This window comes from Pinus tabuliformis, chromosome 5_1, assembly GCF_031772625.1.
Source record: "Pinus tabuliformis cultivar Carrire ecotype Pingquan chromosome 5_1, CPIR1, whole genome shotgun sequence".
Taxonomy (NCBI): domain Eukaryota; kingdom Viridiplantae; phylum Streptophyta; class Pinopsida; order Pinales; family Pinaceae; genus Pinus; species Pinus tabuliformis.
In genome coordinates, this window is record NC_142305.1 from 423,729,948 (window position 1) to 423,752,796 (window position 22,849).

General features: G+C 38.9%; 1 pseudogene; it reads right to left on the reverse strand.

Annotated features, from left to right (window-relative positions):
- Window positions 1-21,466, reverse strand: part of LOC149165303 (uncharacterized) — a 40,596-nt pseudogene extending 19,130 nt beyond the window's left edge.
- Window positions 21,467-22,849: the final 1,383 nt, after the last annotated feature.

Genomic DNA, 22,849 nt, shown 5'->3' on the forward strand with positions numbered 1-22,849 from the left:
ATACATACATGGTATGTTGTGTTATATAGTTAAATAAAAATATAGGAAGTGTAAGTTACAAAATCATTACTCAATTAATAAATTTAGTAAGGGTGGGAACTAGGAGATATATAGTTGTCATGTATCATTATATTAAATAATTCTACAAATATGAGTAATGGAAACTTTAAGGAAAATCATAGTTTATAGATCAACTCGATTCTTTAAAAAGTTGTTGAGCATCACCGATCTTATGTTATTATGAAAAACACAATATGTTAAATAGTTATAAAACTATGTTAAATGTTATATATATGTGTGTGTGTGAGAGAGAAATGTTATAACTATAACTATGTTATATTTAGTTATGTTACATGCTATGTTATGTTATATAATTATTGAGGCGCTATACAAGCCAGTATGGGGGTAGATCTCGCGTAACATTTAACATTTAACATTTTTAATCTAATGTTCATCCAAATAAATAAAACCTTTTTTTATACTTACTCCAGAGGTATATTAAATAAATATAAATATAAATAAACTAGATGTATGGTAAACAAATAAAACCTCTTTTTATATTCACTACATAAACATCTTTATATTTAGAGAAACTCAAAAAAGAGGTTTTATTTAGGTGAAGCCTATGGGCCAAATACCATGGGACAAATTATTATTAATACCATGGGCCAAATACCATATTTATAAAAGAGGTATGGTAAATAAATAAATCTAAAAGAGGTATAAAGAGGTATGGTAAAAAAATAAAAATATATCAAATAGTACTAGAAATCAACATCTAATTATATACCAAGCATATGGACCAAACTATTATTAATAGCATGAAAAAACATTATTAACCCTAATATTATTATTATTATTATTATTAAATCTAATATTCATATTAATATATTATAACATTAATATTGTTAGACTTAATAACTTTAGATTAATACAATATTAAATTTGTTATATTATAATATATATTAATACATCATGATATATATATATCAACTCTATATATATATGGGAGGGAAGAATAAAGACATAGAGTGATAGAGGTGGAGAGATAGGGGGAGTAACAAGGGATAGATGTAGATAAAATGAAGGAAAGGGGAGAGGACTAATGAAGAGAGAGAGAATGGGGGAGGGGTGGGAGAGGTAGAGAAGGGTAAGAGAGGGAGAGGGAGACATAAAGATGGAGGTAGGAGAGAGAGAAGGAAAGAGGGAGGGAGAAGGAGAGAGGGAGGTAGGCGAGAAAGTGTGAGAGAGGAAGGACGAGAGAGAGAGGAGGAGAGAGGGAGGGATAGAGAGATGGAGTTGGAGGGGGAGAGAGGGAGGGAAGAAGAAAGACATATAGAGTGAGAGTGGAGAGAGAGAGGGAGTGACAAGGGAGAGATGGAGAGAGTGTGTATCTTTAGGGGTGAGATAAAGAGACAAAGAAGGAGATGGAGACAAGGGGGGAGAGAAGGAGAAAGGGAGGGATATGGTAACACAGTTGGGGAGAGAGAGAGTGAGTGATGGGGGAAGAGAGAGGATTGGAGGAAAAGATAGAGAGAGAGAGGAGAGAAATAGAGAGGGAGGAAGGACGAGAGAGAGGAAGAGAGTGATGAGGAAAGATATAGGATTGGAGGGGAAAGAGAGAGAGAGAGGGAGATATTGATGGGGGAATAAATAGAGAGGTACGAGAGGAAGGGAGAGAGAGGAAGGACAAGAGATAGGAGGAGAGAGGGAGGGATAGAGAGATGGAGTTGGAGGGGGATAGAGGGAGGGAATAAGAAAGACACAAGTGAGAAGTGCAGAGAAAGGGAATGACAAGGGAGAGACGGAGAGAGAGTGTGTATGTTTAGCGGTGAGATAATGAGACAAAGAAGGAGATATGGAGAGAAGGTGGGAGAGAAGGAGAGAGAGAGGCATATAGTAACAAAGTTGGAGGGTGAAGAGAGAGAGAGAGAGAGAGAGGTGGGAGAGAAAGGGAGAGAGAGGAAGGAAGAGAGAGAGTATGTGGGAGAGTGGAGAGAGGTAGGGAAAGATATATGGGGATGGAGGTTGAGAGAGAGGGAGGTACGAAGAAATGCATAGAGAAAGAAAGGTGGAGACAGAGAGAGGGAGTGATAAGTGTTATAGACATTTTTGTGCCTCGCAGCATGGAGCATGAAATGTCAATAATTACAGGGATCCTCAGTCCCTAAACATGTTGTTCTTACCCCTAGAAGAACAAGGTCAGCAAACCACAGCACTTCCCATCAGTTCTCCACCTGAAAACACTCAAAAACAAGCTATTTTTGGATCATGTCAGCTGCTCCACTGAGCATCTGCGCTGGAATGCAACTGCTCCTCCTTGTACCTGCGCTGAAAGTCAAATCTAATGAAGGCTACCTGCGCTGGGCGAGATTGGCCAAGTGGCACAGTCATTCTGCAAGGTGTCAATTGCCCAGGAAGCTTCCAAACTGACACTTGGTTCAAGGGATTCGCCCTGTGATGAGTAAGAGGTACTTGATCTCCATGTGTAAGCAAGGATCTCCAAGTGGACTTAAGAACTGAAGATTAACTGAAGAGGGAAAGGACACAAGGCAGCTTTATGTCAGTCTCAAGCTGACTCATCCTTTCTTCTTCTATCCTATATATAGAGCTCTTCTATGAGGTCTAAGGAGGCTGGAATTTTGTGCAAAGTAAGGAAGTGCTGTTGGTTTACAGTTAGAGCTATTGGGTGATTGCTTTTATAGAGGGGAAGAGGAGATTTCTTGCTGCTGGGGAGGTGCTGCTGGATTGGAGCCATTGATGGTTGTAACCTTCTCAGAACTCTTTTACTTCTATCAATAAAGCTTTGAATGTTCTCCTATATACTTGTATTGCATTGATGTATTGTATTTACTTGTATCTCTGATTCACTCTAATCCATGCATCAGTTATGAGTACATGTTTCTTGTAGTTTTCCTTCTCTTGTTTGTGCAGGATCTTTGTGTAGCTGGACCGGCAAAGGGAGCGAGGAGCTGGGAACAAGAGACAAAGAGAGAGGATAGGATCGACAAAAGCGAAAGACACCGGTTGGTCAATCTTTTCTTCCTTCTCTGTACTTTCATAAAGGAAAATATCAAAGCTTTACTTTCAGTTGTTGCTAAGGACTATCACCCTTAGAGTAGGGATAGGGTCATCCGAGTCGGATACTTTTCCCCACAACAAACTGGCGACTCTGCTGGGGAGCCTAGTATCTTGTTGGTGTTTGTAGTATCTTTGCTATTCATTTCCTGAACCAAAGAGTACCGAATCGAAAAGCTTTTGACTATATCAAAAGCGAAGTAGAGGGGCTGCTACTCTTGCTCATTTTTTGAGCAGATTCATGATTTGAAGAGCTGATCTACAAAAGACTCTTGTACTCTTTGTGATAGCTTTTCATCCTCTTGATCATCCCTTAGCTTGTACTTGACCTATAGCTTTTTATTTCAGCAAAAACAGTGAATTTTTGAGCTTTTTATGACCCGGAAATCCTTGTAAACGCAACTCTCGTGTCTCAGTGCAGGCTGTCCACAGGCAGTCTGCATTCCAGCGCAGGTACTCCCTTCGGGAACTGCGCTGAGAGTCAATTTGACAGACCAGAGCCTGCGCTGATCCAGTTAGGCTATGTCTTCCTGAGGTTTCCCACTGTGTCTTAGCCCTGTTTTCACTGTTGTTTTGTTGCTGATTGCTTGTCATTGTACTTGCTGTAAACCAACTTTCCTTGACATTATTCCGCCTCAATTGTGTGATGAAACTGTGATTGTTCTTTCAGTATTTCTTGTTTCAGTTACAGTTTCCCATTGTGGAAAGCGAACCAGTATAGCTGTGGCCTCTTAGATCCTGAACTGTAAAAGTATCTTTGTGATCTTGAGAGCTAGTTTTATTACTGTTCATGGCTGTTTGAGTTTGTTTGTTTTTCATCTTGTGGTTTGAATCTATACATTTCCAGTGTCTAAACAAGTCGATCTTAAGGTGTCTTTTGATTTTGGACAAGCTTGTTTACTTTCGCTCGAAATTAGATTCAAAGTTATACAACAGTTTCCTTTTTGTCTTACATCAACATTAAGGATAACGAAAAGAAATATCTGCATTGTGCATTTTGCATTTGACCGTGTGCTTGACGATTTAGGAAAATTTGCATTTTAGTGTGTGTTCTATGATCTGTGAGAAAAGTTGATATCCTCTTTTCCCTCAGTAGATTAAGGTTTTCAAAGTTGAAAGATCGAAAAGTTTTGCTTCTCATCTTAGATTGCATGTAGGAAGTTGTATATATACATCTCGTGGTGATCCTTAAAGGCAAACTGCTAAGCAAGATCAACATTAAAATAAATCCAATTTACATAACAACGCTTTGTAACATAACGCAAACATCTAGAGGTCTAGGTAGAGACATGTTCCGGCGTCGTTAAACATAGTGACTGTCGATCTCTACGAAGGTGGGTGATTCCTCCTGAGAGTCGGTGGCACTAATACGGACTTGTGCTCCCGCGTACCATCGCGTATATTGGGAGACCCCTATAGGCATTTATCCTTTATCCATAGGAAGCCGTGTCGACCGCCCTACTGATTGTGATGCAGTGAACACAGCATTCACGAAGATCGACCACCCGTACCGTAAAACGTATTCTGTGGTTTCGCGAAAGGTTTGGCACACCCTCTGCCTAGATCTCCAGAGCAGTTTCTTTTGGCCTTTTTCAAACTCTATAACTGAAAAAGTCCAACCGAGCATTTGTTACTTCGGGCTCGTTAATACATCGAAGGCGACTAGAGTCATCTTTAGCTTTTTCTCGACTCTTAAAACATGAAAAAGCAAGTTTGTGTCTAAAAGCGTCGTTAATAAAATTTATTTTAAGTGGAACAAAATCACCTGTTATTCCCACGTTGATCTTTCAGTTGAAAAGTATGGAGCCCACCAACCAAGGAGGCAACCTTGGCGGAAGTCCAAATCCCTTCTCCTCTTGGGGAGATGTTGGTGCGCCTCATATGGCAACATTGTCACTTCCAGGATTGACAATCGGCCTCCCTGTATGGCTCTTTTCAACTAATGTAGTCCAGATCGCCACTAATCCCGAGCAATCGAATCAACAGTCAGACCAGTCTAGAGCTACCCACCAGCCTTCCACTTCTTACAATACTTCCTCTGATCCTTCATCTTCGCAAGGTAGAGCTGGCAAAAGTCAGTCTCCCAAGGAGAAGAAGGAAAGGAAGAAGAAAGAGAAGAAGAAGAAGGAGCCTAAGGCGACTGGGGGCAAGCAAAAGACATCTGACGAAAACCCACCCACTGCATAGACCGGGCCTAAATCGCCATGTGTCATATGTAGAGGAGACCATTTCCACAGAGATTGTCCCTGTATTCCCCGGATACTAAGGGACTGGTCCCCTCGTCTGCACAATTCGGGGGCATCAACCTCTGACAATCAGGTTGATGGCTTTCCGTCAACCAGCGAAAGTGAAGGATCGAGACAAAAAGGGGGAGTAAGATTCCCCTGTAAGTTGTGTGAAGGCAGTCATGCCATCCACCATTGTCCCTTCTTAGACGAAGCGAAGAGAGTTTTGGAAGATCGTCCGGTTTCACCGGTAAAACTTCCTCCTGGATACAAAAAACTCGTGCCAAGTCCTTCGTTGATTGAAAATACAGCTGGCCCGCTCAAGTGGTCGGCTGAAGCGTCAGTCACTGAAAATGAACCTACTGAATCCAGACCGGACGAAAGTCCCAAGGTCGATACGGCAGTTGACTCGGTTCTACCTTCAGAAGTTTCATCTTCAAATGACACCGTCGCCGAAGAGTCATCTTCATGCGACACCATCACTGAAGAGAATAAGGATGACACCATCCAGGTTCTTTTCATCAGCACCGACTCTGATGAGCGTCAGGGAAATGCACCCATTCCTTTATCGCAGGAAGGAACATCATCAGGGTCATATCCGGCCGTATATTCGGTCCCACCACCAAGCAACCTGGTTGTATCCTTTGATTGGAATCAACTAGGCAGACCCCGGTTACCAGCCAGTGTACCATTCAGAATCATTGTCCAGATCTATAGAATGATCATGGCTGGTACTATCATTGATGAAGGGGCGTCTGTGAGTATCCTTTCCTCTGTTGCTTGGAAAGCACTGGGTTCCCCGGTGCTTTTACCTGAGTTAAGAAATCTCTCAGGTTTTGATAAAGGAACCAGTCGACCATTAGGAATCCTCCCCAATGTGCCTGTTACATTGAAAGGGAAGACCGTCAATTTGAACGTGATGGTCGTCCAAGGACCCTTGGATTATAACCTACTCCTTGGACGTGACTATATTTATTGCATGGGAGCGATAGTCTCCTCACTCTTTAGAGTAATGTGTTTTCCACACGAAGGAAGGATGGTCAAGCTCGTAGACCAACTTTCGTTTCCGGGATCTCGCATCGCAAATAGTCAAATACCATTCCTAAATGGTCTGTTCACTCAAGATTCGCCTCCACCCCCGATCCTCCTTCCCGATGAATGCGAGTGATTCGGAAAGAAAGACTGGAACCCAGGGGGCATGCACCCTGGTCTGCTTCGGGCAGAAGAAACCCTGGGTGTAGGGTAGAATTTCCGCAGAAGAATGGACTAGTCCGTACCCCGTCCGGCGGTGGAAGAGGGGTTGTTCTAGAATAATATTCTTTTGTCAAAGTTATGTGAGTGAGATAATCAACTTCTCGCTCCCCTTGTCTAGATAATCAGGATACCGAGGAAGGGGACCATTTGCAGTAGCAAGTAGTAACCATCTTTGGGGAAAAGCAAGCCTCACCCATTAAAACAAATGTTTTGAAGGATAAGTAGGGGCAGCCTCCAAAGAAGGAGATTCTATTGTTGTGACAGAGGGTAACCATCTTTGAGTAACCCAATGATAGACATCGCCGAAGAAAGAGATTGATTTGCGGCAGCAAATAGAACCCTCTTCGGATAATAAGAAAGAGGCAAGCCTCCCTCAATAATACCAATGTTTTGTCTTTGAGTAGTGTTCTTCTCTTGTCACAAATAGCTGTTCGTTAAAAGTTGGGCCGACGGGAAGACAAGTACCGCGTAAGACCCCTTAAAATAACGAGAAGACTAGTATCGTTAACATTAGATTGGCAAGATGACAAGTAGCTGTGAACACCCAAAGAAAAGCAGAGGTAGGGGAGAGGAGGGGCAGCCTCGAAATTCTATCCTATGTCTAGGGGCATGCAAACTTTTGGAATGTGAGCGAGGGACGACTATTTATTTTTTAAATTTTTAGGTCCTCCCTTTAAACCTGTAGGTCTAACCCTTTAAACTCGTAGGATTAGCCGATTCCGACCTTGCATGAAGAAAGTCTGTGGGGCAAAGGTAAAACTTGCCAAAATTGGAGCATAGCTTCGTGAGATAAAGCTCCTTAAAAAATAGCTATCTCACAGGAGGCGTTCTTATTCTATGACTGGTATATCGAGCAGTTTTAGCACATAGTTCATGCTCGTTAAAAAATAAACGCAAGATCCGAGCAGTTTTAGCGCATAGTTCATGCTCGTTAAAAAATAAACATAAGTTTATGAGCAGGCTTTCCTTTAGAGTTCAAGCTCATTCAAAAAAAATGAATCGGTAAATACCCTTTTGAGATCGTAAATTCATCAGCCATAAAAGCCTTGGTCGTGTTTGTGCACCGTCACCTCCACCGTCATTTGGCCGATCATTCACTTCCATTTGTGTGTTTACCCATTTTGAGGTACATCTGCGAAGAGTGATTTCACCTAGCCATCCTTGTGACACTGCCGTGATTGGAAAATTCCAAACTGTACCTGGAATCTGCTGCTATCCCTGTTTATCACTCGTTCCTCAAAAGACGAGTCTTCTTTGAGCTCTTTTCACTGACTCGTAAAATATGAAAAGTTTGCCGAGTTTTGGCCTTCCAGCTCGTTAAACAACCGGAACGCTATCCCTCCTCTAGATTTTAATCTTTTTGGACCTGAGGGATTATTGCACAAAAAGATCGAGCGCTTGTTTTGTTCGGCTCGTTAAAGCAATCGAAAATTCATCCCTTCTGTATTGTTTTATACTTTTTTCGGACTTAAGGGATTAGATGACGAAAAAGGAATTCTGGAGTTGACTTTATGTACCTTTTCAGACTCTCTAAAAATGAAAAGGACCGAGTTTTCCTTGTCGTTAGACTCGTTAAAATGATTAAATAGCGACAAACTTGTCTTTAGACGAGAACGAGTTTCCCTATCGCTAAGCTCGTTAAATCATAGCGATGGGCTTGCCCGAAGGGCAGGTTATAGAACAAGCATATGTTATCCTCCTCAAGCTTGACAAAAATAAAGAGGTACTGGTCAGAAATGACTGGGGAAAAATTGGGAGAACATCAAAGTTTAATGGTAGCAAGTCGCTCTTGAACATGACACTTTTCCTCCGTACTACATCGGGTTGGGTTGTTTCATTCACCGGTCTCATCACCATGGTCTTCGCCAAACCGTCCACTTTTGGGGTAATGCTACCGATCCATCGCATCAGTGTCGTTATATGTTCAAGAGAGGTCATTCTGAAAGTGTCAACCGTGTCCCATCCACTGCCATACATTATCCTTCATCCATTCATGATCGCCACCCTGAATCATATATCACAGTTTGTTTTTCACCTCCACTAAAATCATTAGCTCCGTTCCGTGTCATTGATGTGGGATTCATTAAGGCCCTCCTTTGACGGATCGCTTCTTGTCGACTTCAGCTCATTATCCAAGAAGTTGATCTAGGAACAACCCCATCAGTACTTTGAAGCTTGCATGCCTCAATGGCAAGTTTCTCACTTCCGGCGACAGGTATACATCAATGACCTTCGACCAGAAGATTTTGCGTGGCGTTCGACGCCAAGTCCTTTATTCACGCCACGTGAATTGTACTGCAGTACCTTGAGGGTCATTATCATTATCGGTGATTCCTCTCGCGCTTGTTAACGGTTTTCATCATTGACCGGTAATCAAGCGATGTCTTTCCATGTTCGACTTCAGCGAAATTCTCACATGGATCGACTTGTACTTAGAGTGAAGATCGAACGAGTTTGAAGACCCCGGATCTAGTTTCATCCATCCGGGCTGCGATACATATTCAGGAAATATAAAAGCATTTGTCATGTACATCATTACAGCAGATGATCATCCTACTCAAAGGATGATAATTTCAGCAGAGAATTATCAGTCTACCATCAGACGATCGTCTGTTCTATGTACCAAAATGTATTTATAAAGCTGAGCATGGGAATGCCCGCCTCAGCTAGATCATGAAAACAAAATGAAAAATAATGTATTGTATTGTATTGTATTACAGGGCGCCTCCTCAGCACTGGAATGAACTTCGGACCCTCTAGATAAAGCATTTCACCCGATAAACGGCCTCATACTTTAGGGGGCAACTGTTATAGACATTTTTGTGCCTCGCAGCATGGAGCATGAAATGTCAATAATTACAGGGATCCTCAGTCCCTAAACATGTTGTTCTTACCCCTAGAAGAACAAGGTCAGCAAACCACAGCACTTCCCATCAGTTCTCCACCTGAAAACACTCAAAAACAGGCTATTTTTGGATCATGTCAGCTGCTCCACTGAGCATCTGCGCTGGAATGCAACTGCTCCTCCTTGTACCTGCGCTGAAAGTCAAATCTAATGAAGGCTACCTGCGCTGGGCGAGATTGGCCAAGTGGCACAGTCATTCTGCAAGGTGTCAATTGCCCAGGAAGCTTCCAAACTGACACTTGGTTCAAGGGATTCGCCCTGTGATGAGTAAGAGGTACTTGATCTCCATGTGTAAGCAAGGATCTCCAAGTGGACTTAAGAACTGAAGATTAACTGAAGAGGGAAAGGACACAAGGCAGCTTTATGTCAGTCTCAAGCTGACTCATCCTTTCTTCTTCTATCCTATATATAGAGCTCTTCTATGAGGTCTAAGGAGGCTGGAATTTTGTGCAAAGTAAGGAAGTGCTGTTGGTTTACAGTTAGAGCTATTGGGTGATTGCTTTTATAGAGGGGAAGAGGAGATTTCTTGCTGCTGGGGAGGTGCTGCTGGATTGGAGCCATTGATGGTTGTAACCTTCTCAGAACTCTTTTACTTCTATCAATAAAGCTTTGAATGTTCTCCTATATACTTGTATTGCATTGATGTATTGTATTTACTTGTATATCTGATTCACTCTAATCCATGCATCAGTTATGAGTACATGTTTCTTGTAGTTTTCCTTCTCTTGTTTGTGCAGGATCTTTGTGTAGCTGGACCGGCAAAGGGAGCGAGGAGCTGGGAACAAGAGACAAAGAGAGAGGATAGGATCGACAAAAGCGAAAGACACCAGTTGGTCAATCTTTTCTTCCTTCTCTGTACTTTCATAAAGGAAAATATCAAAGCTTTACTTTCAGTTGTTGCTAAGGACTATCACCCTTAGAGTAGGGATAGGGTCATCCGAGTCGGATACTTTTCCCCACAACAATAAGGAAGCCTATGGGACAAATACCATGGGAAAAATTATTATTAATACCATGTGCCAAATACATATTTATAAAAGAGGTATGGTAAATAAATAAATATAAAAAAGGTATAAAGAGGTATGATAAATAAATAAAAATATATCAAATAGGATTAGAAATCAACATCTAATTATATACCAAGCCTATGGAAAAAATTATTATTAATAGCATGAAAAAAAACATTATTAACCCTAATATTAATAATAAAAGATCAATATTATTATTATTAAATCTAATTTTAATATTAATATATTAATATTATTAAATTTAATAATTTTGGATTGTTACAATATTAAATTTGTAATATTTTAATATATATTAATACATCATGATATGTATATCAACTCTAGATATATATATATATATATATATATGGGAGGGAAGAACAAAGACATAGAGTGATAGAGTTGGAGAGATAGAGGGAGTGACAAGGGAGATATGGAGATAAACTAAAGGAAAGGGGAGAGGACAAATGAAGAGAGAGAGGGAGAGGAGCGAGAGAGGTAGAGAAGGGTAATAGAGTGAGAGGGAGACATAAAGATGGAGGTGGAAGAGAGAGAAGGAGAGAGGGAGGGAGATAGTGAGAGGCTTGGAGAGAGAGAGAGAGAGAGAGAGAGAGAGAGAGAGATGGATTTGGAGGGGGAGAGAGGGAGGGAAGAAGAAAACATATAGAGTGAGAAGTGGAGAGAGAAAGAGAGAGAGGGAGTGACAAGGGAGAGATGGAGAGAGAGTGTGTATCTTTAGGGGTGAGATAAAGAGATAAAGAATGAGAGATGGAGACAAGGGGGAGAGAAGGAGAAAGGGAGGGGTATTGTAACATATTTGGAGAGAGAGAGAGAGAGAGAGAGAGAGAGAGAGAGAGAGAGGCATGAGAGAAAGGGAGAGAGAGTAAGGATGTGAGAGAGGACTTGAGAGAGGGGAAGAGATAGTATTGGAGGGGAGAGAGAGAGAGAGAGAGAGAGAGAGAGAGGACTTGAGAGAGGAGGAGGAGAGAGAGAGGGATAGAGATATGGAGTTGGAGAGAGAGAGAGGGAGGGAAGAATAAATACACATAGATTGAGAAGTGGAGATAAAAAGGGAGTGACAAGGGAGAGATGGAGAGAGAGTGTGTATGTTTGGCGGTGAGATAATGAGACAAAGGAGGAGAGATGGAGAGAAGTGGGAATAGAAGGAGAGAGAGAGGCATATAGTAACAGAGTTGGAGGGTGAAGAGAGAGAGAGAGAGAGGTGGGAGAGAAGGGAGAGAGAGGAAGGAAGAAAGAGAGGATGTGAGAGAGTGGAGAGAGGTACGGAGAGAGAGATGGGGATGGAGGGGGAGAGAGAGGGAGGTAAGAAGAAATAAATATAGAGATAAAGGTGTAGAGAGAAAGAGAGGGCGTGATAAGGAAGACGAAGAGAGAGGGAGAGGAGACAATGGGAGGGAAGAGAGATAAAAGGGGGGGAGAGAGAGAGGAGGGAGTGATAGATAGATAGATTAGAGAAAGAGAGTGTATGTTTTGGGGGTGATATAGAGAGACAGAGGGAGATATAGATATAGATGGAAGGTGAAGAGAGGGAAGAAGAGAGAGATGGAGTCTGGGAGGGAGGGGCAGAGAGATTGATAGATATGGAGTGAGAGAGTGTGTGATTTTTTTGGGGTGAGATAGAGAGACAAACAAGGAGAGATGGAGGGAGATATAGATATAGATCGAGGGGGGAGAAAGGGAAGAAGATTTCTTGCACTAGATGCATTGATTTTAGTGTAGATGGTGATTTCTAATCCTATTTGATTAATTGCACTAGATGCATTGATTTTAGTGTATATGTTTATTTCTAATGATATTTGATTACTTGCACTAGATGCATTGATTTTAATGTAGATGATTTCTAATCCTATTTGATTGTGTTAGTGTTAGTGCTTTCACACTGCCATCAATGATCAAATTTCTCTTTTGCATTTCATATTAGGTGTCCCATTCTGATGAGTTTCACTCCATTAGGTCATGGATCAACTGATGGTAGGGTTTCATTTCATTTTTCCCTCATGCTATATACCTGCTGACCTATTTCACATATCTTTTCAGTCATTCATAGTCATTCCAGTTCATTTCATTTATAAAAACCAGTCTTAGGGTTTAGTTTCACTAGGTCTTAGGGTTTTTCGCCATGGTCATTCAAAATGAATAAAAATGGTCAGCAGACACATGAGGAGGTTAACAAAGTTCAGAAGATCATAATTTCCTTTTTGTAAGCTAAATAAAGCTCTTTAACCTCAAAACTTGTTTTGAGGTAAAACAGAGCATTTGTATTTTATTGTTCCATTTCATGTAATTTGATGTAATTTTGGTTTCTATATGTAATAAATGTTCACATGCTGCTCCTGGTCACTTGATGACATTGCCAACTCCTACCACTGCACAAAGACAAAGAGATTGGCATCAGTCCACCTATCAAAAGCCGAAAGTCAGATATCAGCAAAACAAAGTATTTCAAAAAAGCAAATAAACATTATAAAGTGGGTTTTGATAAATGAAAAATCAAAGGGTTGAAAAGCTATAAAGGCCATCCATATCTTATGTCACCTCATTGTTGAAGTTTAGATTGCTAAAGAGAGCCCAAAACACGATTTTCAGTTGTCATTGAGCAAAAGGAAGCAAGTCACAGTGTTTTTGAAGAAATTTGCAGGCACTACACACCTGTCAGCTGGCGCTGCGCACCTGGGAGCTCCTGCCAGTGTAAAATAACACTGACGTTGTGCATACAATTGGCGCTGCGCACCTGTTAAACACTCCCAAAATTCTGCTAATCGCTCAAAATCACCTCAAACTGCCTCAAATCTTCAAAGCTCATCCCCTTTACAAGTAAGTATTATTGCCACTCTTGCTTAAAAAGAATTTTTGCACTTAGTTTGTGGGGAGCTTGTCTCTTAAAAAATGAACCCTAGTTGTCATTAAAATATTTCCATAGTCCACTATTTTATTGTTGTCATTCCTTACCTTGTTGTTGTTCCCTAAAACCTAACCCCCACACAAGTTTCCCTAAATATTATTCCCTTCATGTTTTCCCATTCCCACACATAACACTCCCAAAACCCTACTTATATACACAATCCATGAAACCCTATACCCTACATACAAACCCTACTCACTCCCCTTATTCCCTAAATCCCCAAATTCTTCACTCCCTTCATCCATTCATATCCCCATTTCACCTCACTCATTTTCCTTCTTTTTGAAATATCTTCATACTCATCACTCATCCACCCTACTCCTTTATTCCTCACCAGCATTTACAATCATTAAAACCAATGGATAGTGATTATGAAACTGGGGAAGAGACCCTCAGTGACAGTTCTAGGGAAATAAATTTGCAGCAGAAGAGACCTCCCAAAGGGGGAAGATAATAAGGGAGGAGCCCATCAATCTGAGAGAATTGCTTGCTTGTCAACTTGCCATCTCATGTTTCAAACATCAGTCTTGTTTTGGTTTCTATAAAATGGTGGAGAGGGTCAAATTCCATCATGAATTAGCGAGGTTATTTGTGACACACCTGGACAATAATGAGGTAAAACTTGCTAGAGTTACCTTCACTCTGTCACCTGCCATCATTTCAGAGACTACAGGAATTCCAAATGTAGGTGAAAAATGGAACAAAGGACAGTACATTGACAGGGAGTACTATGAGCCATACATGAAGGCTAAATACCATGGCAAATTGAAAAGAGTGTTTCCCTTCAAATTCTTGGAGGACAAGTTTGCTCCACTCATGAAGATTATTATTAAATACTTTACTTGTGAAGGTAGGTTTTCACAATTGTATGCCTACCACATTAGATTATTGATGCATTTTACTAGAGTGAGAATGATGGATATTCCTTACTTCATGTTTTGGAATATTGAAAAGATGGCACACTATGTTAAGAAAAAGCCATATCCCCAACAATTGAATAGCATCTACCACTTCTCTGTGATCAAGATCATTGTCTTACATCAGTTGAATCTACTAAATATACCATGGGAAACCTTCATTTCTCATGAGGTGTTCAAAGGCCCTCAAGTATTTTCATTAGTGCATTAGAAGGAAGGTGGACCTTCAAGATATGAACAAGTCAAAGAAACTAAAATTGTTGGAGTGCCAGTGTTTGTCACTTATGAGAGAGGCACTAGGAGACTTTTTTCAGCTGCCAGGCAAGTATTATCTCCACAAGGAGTGGAAGGGGTCTCGCCTTCATCTACAGGCCACAGGCAAATGCTATCTCCACAAGGAGTGGAAGGGGCTTTGCCTTCTTCTTCAGCAAAATAGGTAGATGTTGGGCAGCACAGTAAGGACAAAGGTAAATCCAAAGAAAAAATGTAATAGGAGGATCCTAGTGATGAGAAAGAGAGGGACTTTGACCTTCTTGTTTATGAGGAGACACAGGGAATTGATGTCATTGTTGTTGATACTCAAAGCACACAGATAACTAAGGATCTCATCGAGAAACAAGAGGCTGACATTCAAGCCTTGCTAATCAATTTGGAAAGGCCAAAGTGGATCATCAATTACCTTGAGCAAGAAAACAAACAATTAATGGATAACAAGTTATCATGGAGTCCCAAATGATTAAGGAGAAGCGGCAAGAGGCAAAGAAGGAAAAGGTCAATATGACCTCCATTGAGCAAGAAATTGAGAATGATCGAGAAACTCGGTTAGAGAGGGTTAACATGCACCTTGAGAAGCGGCTTGAGAAGGCCAATAAAGAAAAGAAGATTCTTCGCCACATGGCTTATCACTATATGATCCGGAACAAAATATGCAATATAAGGATAAGGAAGCTTAAGGCACAATTAAGGAAGGCTTTGAGAAGCAAAAAGGAGTGAAACAAATTGGAAATCCTAGCTGATTCTTTATTAGCTCATCAAAGCAGTGCATGAGGGTGCCTTGTGCCAATTTTCGGACAATTTTGGTAAAATTTTGTAATTTTGTAATTTTAATTTTTGGAACACAGGAAATCCCAATAAGTGGTGTTGCGCTTTTGAATGGGGAACTTTTTGGAAGAATGGATTGCATTTTTGGATTCATCATAAAAAAATAAGTAAACCTAAAAAGTTTCATCAAATTTGGAGCAGATCTTGATCACCTAAAGGCCAAAAAACCATAAAAAAATGACCTCTCTGCCACTTTTTGGATACACAAGAAGCAGTCTTGGGAGATTCTACTTTTTAGGGGGCAAATGACCTCCAAATTCGGAAATTCAAGATGTTCCAGAAACTAGACAGGAAAACCTTTCCAACAAGCCATCTTGGGCTCAATTTGGTTAAGAGGAAGGCCCCCACAACTGGCTTGGAAAAGGCACTGTGCATAGGATCAGGGGTGCTGCGCATAGGATGAATTTGCCAGTTTTTCTCAAAAATCAAAATTTTGCCTAGTATTTCTACAATTTGAATTTTGATCTCATTTTGGATTAATCTATGAATGTAAATGATGCTATGGTGTGTAAATGTAATTGCAAAATGACTTTTGAGGTTAGATTCATCATTTTGAGGTGGTTTGGGGTTTAATGAATCAGTTTCCATGGTTTTAGAGACAAGTTGTTCCACTGCCTATATTCCTGTTCTTAGTTTAGATATGGTTCAAATCACCCCTCTTCTCATGGATTTGACCCCTGATGGCTAGCACAGGTGGTTTGGTGCTTATATTATGTACTTTCTTAGTCATTTGTAAAGGTTGGACTCTTGTGGATGCTTTGAGCTTCATTGTACATCACTACAACAATTTGGCAAGGAAATAAAACAGGGTTTGCAGCTATTTTTGTGGGATTCTTGTGGTAATGTGTCTTGGCATTGTTTCTCCTTTTGTCATTAGTTTTTCTCATGTGTTATATGTGCCAAAATCTATTTCATTCTTCTTAACTAAATGAATCAAGATAAATAGGTAGAATACATTGATAAAAGTGCTTTGCTTTGGGAATACATTTAGTTTTTTATGTTTTCAGCTGTTTGAAGAGGATTCATGACCTGTGCATTCCCTCCTCAACCCATCACCAGTCTTAGACCTACCATCTCACTCAATTCTAAGTGCTAAAACACCTACCTACCTCGCCCCACAGAACACCCTGCAATTCTGATTTGATTTCCCAGACCCAAAGTTGTCTGCTCCATTTGATCTAGCAACAAAACCATCAAAATCAACCATAAAACCCCAGAGCTACTATACCTAGCCTAAAATCCATATTTGAATTAGTCATCTCAACTTAGATTGACAAGGAGAGAGCCCTCTCCCGACCTAGTAGGGCTAGTTACCAGGTTAAGCGTGGTTTGTGGTCATCCTAAGATTGCCTCCCTTCAGCCTGAGGTCAATCTAGGCTCTAACAGATTGTTTGCATTATATGCATTGATTTCAGTGTACATGGTGATTTCAAATCCTATTTGATTGCTTGCACCACATTCATTAATTTCAATGTAGATGTTGATTTCTAATTATATTTGATTGCTTGCACTAGATGCATTGATTTCAATGTAGATGATTTCTATTCCTATTTGATTCCTTGCACTAAATGCATTGATTTCAGTGTAGATGGTGATTTATAATCCTATCTTATTGCTTGCACTAGATGCATTGATTTCAGTGTAGATGTTGGTTTTTAATCCTATTTGCTTACTTGCACTAGATGCATTGATTTGAGTGTAGGTGTTGATTTTTAATCCTATTTGATTAGTTGCATTAGATGCATTGATTTCAGTGTAGATGGTGTTTTCTAATCTTATTTGATTTCTTGCATTAGACGCATTGATTTCAGTGTAGATGTTGATTTCTGATTAGATGTAATTGGATGTATGCTGGTACATTAATTTTAAAGTGGTTGAATTAACAGTGTGCATTGATTTCAGTGTAAGCACCAAAAAATATTAACAATGTATATTGATTTTTGTGTTATAGTAATTCAACCTATTAATATTAGAGAGAAAGAGAGACAAGGTATGATGTTTACTACAACAACTTGAGTTAAAGATTTAAATGGTTTATGATTCAACTGTCCTTTTCATATAATCAATCTGAAAAGATGACAAAACTAGCAATGGTGACAATAAGAATAGTACAAGAAAATAGTTTGAGATTGATTACAATGAAGACTATTTGTAAATGACTACATTCTTATTATTCACATTTTCTATCATTAAACACTATTATATTGTCACTTTGCATTCAAAAAAATTATTTCATCATTTTTCATCATTAAAATTATTAATAATATTTATCATTTCAACAAACTAAGGTAACTAAGTAAATTTAAAATTAAAATGACCAGATAACTCTCAAACATATTTAGCATATTTAAAATGATTATATTAATATTAGATGTATTTACATGTTATTGATAAAATTAATCATATGTTCAATAGATTTTCCTTCACTGCACACGACTGAAACCAACCTAGATCCTTCTTAACTCTAGATCTATCAAGCGCTGGGAGGGATCAAATCTCTCGAGGTGAAAACCTTTACTCAAGTTTGGCACTCAAAAAAGAGGTTTGCACCTGAGATTCGATCCCTCTCGCCACTTGATATATCAAGAGTTAAGATAGATCTAGGCTGGTATATTTAATTATGTTATATATATAATAATTATAGTTATGTTATACTTTACAACTTTATATATATATATATATATATATATATATATATATATATATATATATATGTAGTTAGTTAGTTACTTAGTGATGTTAAGTTCTTTATATTAGATTTTATATGTGTGTGTGTGCGCATGCGCGATTAATAAAATTTAATTAAATAAAAAAAAAATGTTTTGGACTTTTAATTTAGTTAATGTTTTATTTTAGTACAATTAATTTTGTAAAAAAAATTACTATATTTATTATTAAAAAATATTTAAATTTAAAATAAAGAATGAGATAAAAAAAATTATTTGATTTTATACAAGTTCACCATGAGTAACCATATTCATTATGTCAATTTAAAGTTCCTAATTTATTTATTTATTGGAGTTCTATAATTTAATTGTTTTATATTTTGAAATTTTTTTGGGCATATTTATGATTAAATTTGTTCAAAATTTAAAATACATTTTTAATAACAAAAATTCATTTTTCTTTTTTATTTATTTTACTAAAATCCTAAAAAAAACTTCAAAACGTAAAATAATTAAAAATAAAATTTACCATAGAAAATATTTATAATAAACATATTAATATTGCAGATAATGTATACAATGAAATTAAAAAAATAAAATTAAAACCTAAATTATAGTTTTTTTGGTGGCTTTCAAGGGTTTTCTTGGTGGTTTTTTGCGGTTTTCATGGTGATTTTCATGATTGTTTTTTTATAGTTTTTGTATGCTAGGTTTTTTTTTCAAATTAATTTATTTTATTTTGCAGATTTTTTTTATAAAAGAGTAAAAAATGATAGGAAACCTACCTCGGCTTGATCCTCTAGGTCATTGGTGGGGTTGATGGGTAGCTGGATTGAGTTCCGCCATCTCAGTCAAGCTTAGAAATCCTCTGTCGAATTCCTTTGCCTCTTGCAGTCTGAGCAAAATGACTTGTGCAAGTCACAATTGGGGTATTTGAATTAGAAATAACGCTCGGATCGAGCTATATTTTTCAATCGAGGCACATGCTCGATCGAAAATATAACTCGATCAATCGGTTAACCCAGGTTAGAGAACGATTCGGTCGAGAGTTTGTTTAAACGTTTGATCAAGCTATTTTTAAACACCTCAACCACTCGATCGAGCACTTAAAAATTGCTTGATCAAACGCTTAAAATTGCTTGATCGAGCATCCATTTTTCAGTAAGACGTGCTCTCATTTCTCCAAAAAGTGTAATGCAGGTCCATGCTTTAACCGCTAGGCAATTAACAAAAGTAGATTTGTGTGCATATCACTCTGTAAATACTATCAGCATAATTTTTGTGAAATCAAATGCTATGATTAAAAAAACCTCAACAATCTCAAGACTATAAATTTGTATTACTAGTCTAATTTCCCATTAAGTAAACTGATAATAGAAAACCATATTCAATATAACATTTTTTTACAATAATCAACCATTGAATATTTTTTTTTTTTCTCGGTAAAGACTAATTCTATTAGGTAGTAAATATAGTACAATCAGGAGAAGCAGGAGACCGGCAGACCGGAAATGATGTATCCATCAACCTCGGTCCCGGTGAAAAGATTCAAACTTATGGCAACAACAGATAACTTGAAATCATAGACATACTAACTGATCTTTACCCTATAGGGGTAGAAACTACAACACATTGTTTTTTCCCTTTCTTTTTGTTGACTTTTGTCTAGCCATCATGGGGAGGATGAGCTAAGACAACTTGAAGACTGGAATTCTCTGTCATCGGGAATTCCTTTTCTGATTCAGATGAGGTCTCATGTCTGCATTTCTGGGCGATTGCTATGTCCGGGGAGTGTCCCATAGTGTCCATGGGAGGATCCATCGGCTGAGGTGCCTGATCAGGTTCTGAGTCGCTTTCCCCATCCTTCGAACCTGGGGAGCTGGGGCTCCCAGTTGGCGGTGGAGGGCAGGGAGCCCAACGCTTGGGTTTGATTTTTGCGAAGAATCCTTTTTTCGATCTTGCTGTCAGCGATGGGCAGGAGTTCTGCAGGTGCCCTGTAAGGTGACAATGGCGGCACCGAAAGGCAGTGTTTTCATAGTCTAGAAGCTGAGTCCAAACAGAGTCCTTGATCTTGAGATTGATTTGCTCTGGCAATCCCTTGCTTAAATCTAGCTCCACACAAATTCTGGCATATGTGTAGAGACCTTGTCGTTCCCTCTCGTAATCCCCCATTAAGAAGCACCCCAAAGCGTTTCCTATTTGCCTGTATACCTCTGTGCGCCACAGGTGAATTGGGAGATTTGGAAGTCTGATCCAAACAGGGGCTTTAGTGATAACTGCTGAAGCTGGATCAAAGTCTGGGAACCATGGAGTTAAGAAGAGGCCTGCCGACCCCATGAACCAAGGGCCTTCTTCTAAGGCAACTTGGTAGTTCTCGAGATTGTCAAATAGCACTATAAAATACCCCTTTGCACAGAAGTAAATCTTGCAGTGGTGAGTCCAGTTGTCCTTGATCCAGTCATAAAGATCCTTTGAGCGTGGCCAGAGCCCATTGAATCTGCAGATGATGGCTCTTTCAGCGAATTGCTGGGTGTCATCTGCTAGGTCAGGGTAAGAGATCTCAACAGAGGGGACCTCTTCCGATTTGTCAACCAGAAAAGGCTTGGGAGGAGCCTGAACTAGCTGATCTGTCTTTCGAGGCTTATTAGCATGGACTGCATCTTTATATGAAAATGCCTTAGCTGAAGATGACTCTCCAGCAGCTCCTCCCCTCAAGCGAAGGGTTAAAATAATGGATGCATCTTTCTTAATGCCATAAAAAGAAATAGGATAGGGATCCTCAAGTTGTTTACCTTCGAGGAGAAGCCTTTGAGCTGCCGAGGGGATTCCTAGTTTGATGTTCAGTGTATGCTTGAGATTCTGCACTAGATCCGTCTGGCTAACCCATTGTAGCATTGTTTTGCCTGTAATGAGCTTGATTTGTATCTGGAATGAGGCAGAGAAGTCCGTATGCCTCTTTCCACTGTAGATCTGTGTAGAGAGACCACATGCGTGATCGTTCGTTTCCTGAATTTGCCTCATGAGCGGAAGAGGCTTACAGCCAGTCAATGCAGTCCTTTCCTTCCCAATAGCCAAGATCAGAGGAGAGGCTGCGCGGGGTACTGCTTGAACGCCCTTGGCTGCTGCGCCGGCAGTCTGAGGTTGGCTCCATAAGCTCGTTGTGAAAGCAGGGAGATGAGGCCGTGCTACCCCAGAGCTCTCTGCAGAGAGATCCGCGCGAATATTAGAGTTTGCGGCACCGACATTCATGATATGAGCCTTTTGCTTGTCTGCAGAGAGGGAAAAATCCCTTAACCCGTGCTTGAGTTCCTCGAGCCCATCCGCAACAGGGTCGATCCAAGAACCGATGGCGGCCGAGGGCATGGCGGCGGCGGAGCTAGGGTTCTTCATTCTCCAATAAAAAAGATTTAATCAACCATTGAATATTAACACACAACCAAAAACTTATTTAAAAAAAAAAAAACTCATATATATAATCTCTTTACCTATGATAAAACATTGCATGCACTTTTTTTTTTTCTTATTTTTATATTTTCAGTTATCTTATCCTTGTAGTCTATATTCCTCGAAATGATAAGATAGTACAAAGCCTTAGAAGAACCCACCGATTATATTTGAACAACATGTTTATTTTTAAATATATATTTTACAATGTCAACTAGCATATACTTATTTTTATTTAATATTCCTTCAAAAATTTTTATAGCGCCTATATAAATATATTAACATATACTTATCTTTCACTTCATATTTAAAAATATTATAGAGTCTATATTCTAACTCAAGCAACTCTCATCGCAATTAATATTCCCTTTCAAAAGTGTTGAGCAAACACATAGAGCTATGCTCTTTACATGTGTCCTATATCCAATATTTGAGGAACTAATACATCCCCATTGACTAAAGGAACTTACGGTATATCTTCTTTCCTTTTTTGAAAATTTCGATGTTTATTAATGAAAGACAAAGAAAAAAATGAAAGGGACCTCGATTATAGTATGGGTATATGTGTTTCGGGTTTTGTTCATGGGAAATTTTTAGTTCTTAATATTTTTTTTTAATTAAAGTTTTTTTAGTTGTTATTAATTTTTTAATTGAAGTTTATGCCTTTTTTGGTTGGGTACATAGGAAATATTTATATTAATTTATTAATAAAAGATATAAGAATTAGTTATATTTATTGATATTGATTTGTGAGTAGATAAACTAAATCAATAATATAGTAATAAAGCTTTTTTCTAAATATATAGTTTGAATTTAATAATAAAATTAAAAAAATAATGCAGTTTGTATTAACATAATATTTTACTATTCAACATAGTATATATTTTGTTTATGGATGGAATTTCATTATTAATGTTATATAGCAAAAAAATATATTTATTTAGATGGTGAGTCAACTTGAATGGTTTCAGAGAATGCATCTTTTTTTTCAGAGGTTAAAAATTTTAGATCTGCGAGCTTGTTAGTTAAGATTGTGACCTTATCAATGAGTTTCTTGGTCTGCTTTGTATCTCACTGATGCAAATAAGGATCTCTTGTTGAGATTCAGAATGCTCCACAAAAATTTTATCCATGACTATTTTTAATTGCTAGTACATATCTATGGTTTGCATATATTTGGCTTGTTGGGTCTAGTATTTCCAATATCAGGGACCGAGCCTCCAACTTCCTCCACCACTTTAGCATTATTAATAAATCCTCTTTCTATCTTGGCCTCCCTTTCAGCCTCTTAAAGCCCTCTCCTTATTTCAAGAGAGGTAGAATGCACAT